Source organism: Lactuca sativa, chromosome 5 (assembly GCF_002870075.4).
Source record: "Lactuca sativa cultivar Salinas chromosome 5, Lsat_Salinas_v11, whole genome shotgun sequence".
NCBI lineage: Eukaryota > Viridiplantae > Streptophyta > Magnoliopsida > Asterales > Asteraceae > Lactuca > Lactuca sativa.
The window spans coordinates 7,147,101-7,153,100 of record NC_056627.2 but is presented as its reverse complement, the minus strand read 5'-3'; positions in this window follow the sequence as shown (position 1 = coordinate 7,153,100).

Sequence of the window (6,000 nt, the reverse complement as noted above, 5' to 3'; positions counted from 1 at the left end):
ACATATAATAGCACATAAACATATCACATCACATCACATAAGCTAAATACATACTAACGGATCTTGTTCTAAGGCCTCGCCTGTCACGGGCCCAACCCACCCTCACTCATTCCCTAACTTGGGCCTCGCCCCTGCTCTGCTACTACTAAGATGTGGAACACCATCCACACTCTGCTATTGGTGAGATACGGGACCTCGTCCACACTCACCTCCCTACCAGGCACATACAAGTATCACACAGACAACAAGTATAAACTATCACATAAACCGTTCCTTGGGCACCCGCCCTCTACCATTGGACCTCGTCCCGAATATCATACTAGCATACTGTTCCTAGGGCTAACCCCCAGGTCTTCTACTCATAACTACATGGGCCGGCATTGTGGCCTTAGACCCATTCACACAAAGGGAAACTCACCTGCACTGGCTGAACTTGCTGATGATCCCACTAGCCGCTGCCCGACAACTCTCTGAACTCCGGCTCCACCCGCTCCCCAAGCTACCAATAACAATGCAACATTGAGTCTAACTGACCCCCGAAAGACTACCAATCCAACTCTGGTCTAAGTCAAAGTCCTGGTCAAAGTCAACCAGGTCAACCCTACTCGCCGAGTCCACTTACTGACTCGCCGAGTTCTTATGCTCAAAGTCCTTCCAATCGCGACTTGACTCGCCGAGTCTGCTGATTCCCGAATCCTGTCCTGTCCAACTCACTGAGTCCTTGCTCGACTCGCTGACTCGAGTCTTAACTCGAAGGGTTTGGGGTTCCGCGACCTGACTCGCCGGGTCCAAGAACAGACTCGCCGAGTACAAGGCAATCTTCATCCAACTCGCCGAGTTGTTCTTCCAACTCGTCGAGTTCATGCCCAACTTCATCCAACTCGACAAGTTGTTCATCCCACTCGTCGAGTTCCTCCTCATCTTCAAGCTACTCGCCGAGTCCATCCGGTCCTTCAAACATGCAGAGGACTTTTGAGTCATGCAGGGACTCAAATCTGTAGATCTACCCTTCCCAAGCCTATTCCTCACATAAAGTTGCAAACTTTACGTGTAGAGAAGGAGATCTAAGCAAAATTACACCATAAAATAGGGTTTAAGGCAAGGAGGCTCCATAATCAACTCAAGGGCTGCTACTTTATGCTTCTCAAGACCATAATATGCTTAGATCTGAAGTAGCAACTTCAGATCTGGCTTCTAACTCAAAATAATAACATTATGGCTAAAAGCCCCAACAACCACACATAGATCTAGGTGCAAAAAGGGTCCAGGAACTAGTTTATTACCTCCAAATGCTCAGAATGAACTCACAATCCCATATCTATAGTCCTTTCTTGCTCCTCCAAGTTCCTTCTTCCTTCTCCAAGATTTAATGCACCTTCCAAGGCAACAAATGGCTCAATCAAAGGATATGACGACTAGGGTTTGGTATCCAGGGCTAAAGAGGCAGTAAGGAACCCTAGGAAGAAGATTAAGATGTTTATATAGGCTCCAAGTCCCGAATTTAGGGTTTTCCACGCACAGACCAAACTCGCCGAGTCACCTTGGCCGACTCGCCGAGTCGGTTACTTACTCCTCGACTCGGATCCCGCTCGGACTCGCCGAGTCTCTCCTTGGACTCGCCGAGTCGACCCCTAAACTTAGGGTTTTCTTTCCTTTCTTGGCCTTCAAAACTTTGGGTGTTACAACTCTCCCCCACTTAAATTAAACTTCGTCCTCGAAGTTTGCCATGGCCCACCGCCTCCGATCCGCCTCTAATACCCACAAATTATCCCAACACCAGCTGCCTACCTTCGCTGGTCTTCCACCTGGTCATTCTGACTAACATAAACCTCGCGGTTAAACCTCGGGTCAAACCTGACCCTGAACAACTTAGAAACACAACTTACCAACCGACAATCCTTCTGGTACTCACCGAGTACTGCACTGAACCTATAGGGGTTCACCTTTTCTTTACTTGCGCAAATTCCTTGCCTTCCCAAGGCAAAGCTCCATATCCAACTATTTCCTCTGACACTGTGAAGGTCCTATCCTTCACCAACTCCATCACCCCCGCTATTCTCAGAATGGGTCATCACCGTCAGTAATCACTGACACTCCTCTCTGCCAATACTTGGTGCCGAGCACCCCTCGATTCAACTAACTGAATTCCACCATACACTGCTTACCCGCAGTACTACTGACTGAAAATTCTGCTATTCCTTGTCCGCCTTCCGGATGAACTGAGACCACTCTGGTCCCTACCAACCTATCAATGCCTGGATTACCGACTTCCACCGGTAGCTAATCCCAACACCACCACTAGTCGCTCCCAGTGACTTCCGAAGAAACTTCGACCACCTATAACTGCTCAATCTATTCTGCCATTCAGGAACTACAATCCTGGGATCCCCGATCCCCTATCTTGACACTAAGGTCCCTACCTGGTCCCACCTGCGCTGCTAAAACTCACGGGCGTCGCCCACGGATCCCACCCGCCTCTATCCTTCTAGTCCCTTTAGTCTAATCACTCTCGCTCGGGCCTTGTCCACGGGTCTCACCCAACCATACTACTGAGCAACCCTGCTCTCAGGTCTCACCTACACTGCTAATCTCATACGGGCCTCGCCCACGGGTCTCACCCGACTATATCCTGGAGCGGCCTCTCCCAAGGTCTTACCTCTCTAGGGCTATACAGGCAACTCCCTATCATTCTTATCCACTACCCATTCCTGATCCCTATCAGATCACTAGGAGATAAGGGTCTCGGCCCAACTCCGCTAACGAAGCTACTAATGAATGCTACGGCTTACCCGTAGTCTTACGTCACCATCCATTGCTGACTGCTAGTGAATGATACGGCTGCCCCGTAGTCTTACATCACTTCCACCACTGACTGCTAATCCGAAGGCACCCACGTGCCATTAGCTCTCAAGATCCTCATTCCGACTCCCCCGAGTCCTATGGGCGATCCACAACCTGAATTCTCAACCACGTACTAACCATTACCACCACACGCACTAGCTGATGGGGAGTTTCTCAAACTCCCAACCCTGGAATCCTCAATCCATCGAACGCTGAACTACTTCCTTTCCTTCTCGGAGGTCGCACACTCATTCTGGGTCTGCGTGCTCCTACCTTTGCACACTCGGAGGATTCTCCCCCACTTCGATCCTGCTTACCCCTTGTTGCTCAATACTCAAAAGAAAACCCAATCCTTGCTACCATTCCATAATCAATCTGCTGAGGAATCCAAGCTTACCATAGCTAGGGATCTAACCAATCCATTTCTAACACTACCCAACTCCGATCTAGCGAGACATACCAAATCCCTCCCAAGCATGCTACAATTACTTCATCCCATGCAACCTTCTCCAATAGGGCACATCCCCTCACTACCTTTCGGATATCCAAGGTATGCAGATGGCATATAACTCGATCACAATCAACCGCTCAAAAAATAAAATATTCATACCGATAATGATGCAGAACCATAACAATATAATCATGCACAAATAAAAGAACTGAAAACAGAAATCGCATACCTGCAATGTCCGGAGCTGATCGCGCCTCTAAGGTAGTCATCTGAAAAGCTCTGCCTCCCACCGCAGGCGCCTCTACCCGGCCCTGACGGCCATCCGTGATCCTCAAGGTTGCAGGGGCGGGTGCCATCACCCGTCCTGCCGAAAGCAAACTGGGACACTGGGCCTTCTTGTGGCCCCGCTGGTTGCAGTGAAAACATATCAAGTCGGATCCCTGCATGGTGGTAACAGTACAATCCCTGCTAAAATGACTAGTCCGACCGCATTTGAAACAGGCAGACTCGCCACCGCTACCACTCCTGCACGCGCCCCCGTGCGCCCTGCCACACTTCCCGCACCGGTTGCGGTCCTGATAATCCCTCGACCTCGAATCCGATCCCTTGGGCCTTTTGCCCGAACCTGCAGCTACCTGAACCTCATCCAACTTCCTCTTCCGGATCTGCTCCAAATCAATTTCTCTCTCTCTAGCCCGAGAAATCATATCTTCCAGCGTCTTACAGCTGGATCTGCTCACGAACTCCCTGATGTCATCCCTCAACATCTCATGGTATCGGGCCTTCTTCATCTCCTCATCCACAACATACTGCGGTACAAGAAGAGCCCTCTCCCTGAACTTGGCGGTGATCTCCGCCACAGTCTCAGTGGTCTGCATCAAATCCTGAAACTCCCGTGCCAACTGCTGCACCTCAATAATCGGCGAAAACTCCGCCCTAAACCTGGCCGAGAAATCGCTCCAAGTCATCGCGTCCAACGCGGCATCATCCCCCAGAGCATGACCAATCTCCTCCCACCAATCCCTCGCCCTGTCCTTCAGAAGACAGGAAGCGAGTCTGACCTTATCCCCCTCAGGACACCGACTCGTACGGAATGCGTTGGCAACATCAACCAACCATCTGCTGCTAGCGATGGGGTCCCTAGCCCCATGATAATCTGGTGCCCCACAAGCCCTGAACTCCCGAAATGTCAAGGTATGCGCTCCCATCAAAGCCATCATCTCAGTACGGAAGGCTCCCAGCCACTCATCCAAAATCTCCAATATACCCTCCTTGACCGTGCCAAAGATCACAGGAGTCTGACTCAAAATACTACGTGTAACCTCGACGGATATCAACTCCCTCATTCGCTCCTCGAGCTGCTCGGCCCCTGAACCCAAGCCTGATCCCTCTCCGGCGCCTGATCCGCCCGCTGGTCTCTCTCGCAACGTCACCATACTGAAAATATAATACATTCACTATCAGAAAACCCATCACTACTGCGAGACCAAACACACTCCCTACTAGGTTCCCGGTCTTGTCTTGGCCTTTCCCCGAATCGAGTACGGATCCTCTGCTTTCAGTAGTACGGGCCCATACTACCTTCCACATCTATCCGTACTTTCCTTAGGAATTGCTTCGACTCCACCAGGTCCCTTATCCACTACTACTGCTCCCAGCACTATCTCATCCTAGGCTTACCCTAGGGAAACCTCTGACTCAACTCAACCAGTCCTCAGCTGCTGAAGGTCTCCTTGTGATGCCAATTAGCCATCACCTGGATACCATCACATGTGACGAGGCTCAGATAATCCTTCAAGTAAAAGACTCGTCCCTACAACGGTTGGACTCGGACAAGAGCTGCACAATAGGGCCAAATCCAACACTCTGAGATTATTCAACCCTGATCACATGTGACGTGACGTATCCACCTAATGGCTAACTCCCATCACTCAAAATCCCACAATGCACAAAGCAAGCAACATTCGGACGAGGGGAAAATCTAACCACAACATACTCAAGAAATCATATCCAAATAGCAAGAATTCGAACTAGCATGCAACACAAACTCATAAACTCAGGCATAACATAAACAAGCTATCCTACTACTATCTAATCAACACTATCATGCAGCTCAAACACATGTAATAGGCACATAAGGCATCATTCCTAGATTCTTAGTCCTAATCTAGCATGTTGTTCTATCAACTGATAATCATAACATAAACTTGTATGGGTATTTTGGGGTAGTTACTTGAGCTCGGCTGATTGTATGCACCACACCCTTTTCCTCTTTTCAAAGTTCCTTTCTTTATGAATTCTTTTTGCTTTTCTAAAACTGTTTTCTTTCTCAAAACTCTCTTTTTACAAAACTGTCTTTCCATTTTGAAAACTTTTATACCAATTCCTCAGTTTGAGTTCAGACACACCCGAGAGCATGTCTGAATCCCTCAAACCAAGGGTCTGATACCAACTTGTAACGTCCTAAAATTCAAAACTAAAAATTTCTTTTAATAAAACATTACTTTAAGCAAATTCATCATTTCAAAACATAAACAAAGTATTAGTTTCCAAAATACATGTTCGTTATTAGAGTAAACATTCCCAGGCTGTCTAAACTATGGTGTGTGCCATGCGATCACCCCGAGCTCCTCCCTCCGCTACCGGAAGTACCTGAAACCAAAACTGAAAACCGTAAGCACGAAGCTTAGTAAGTTCCTCACCCTACC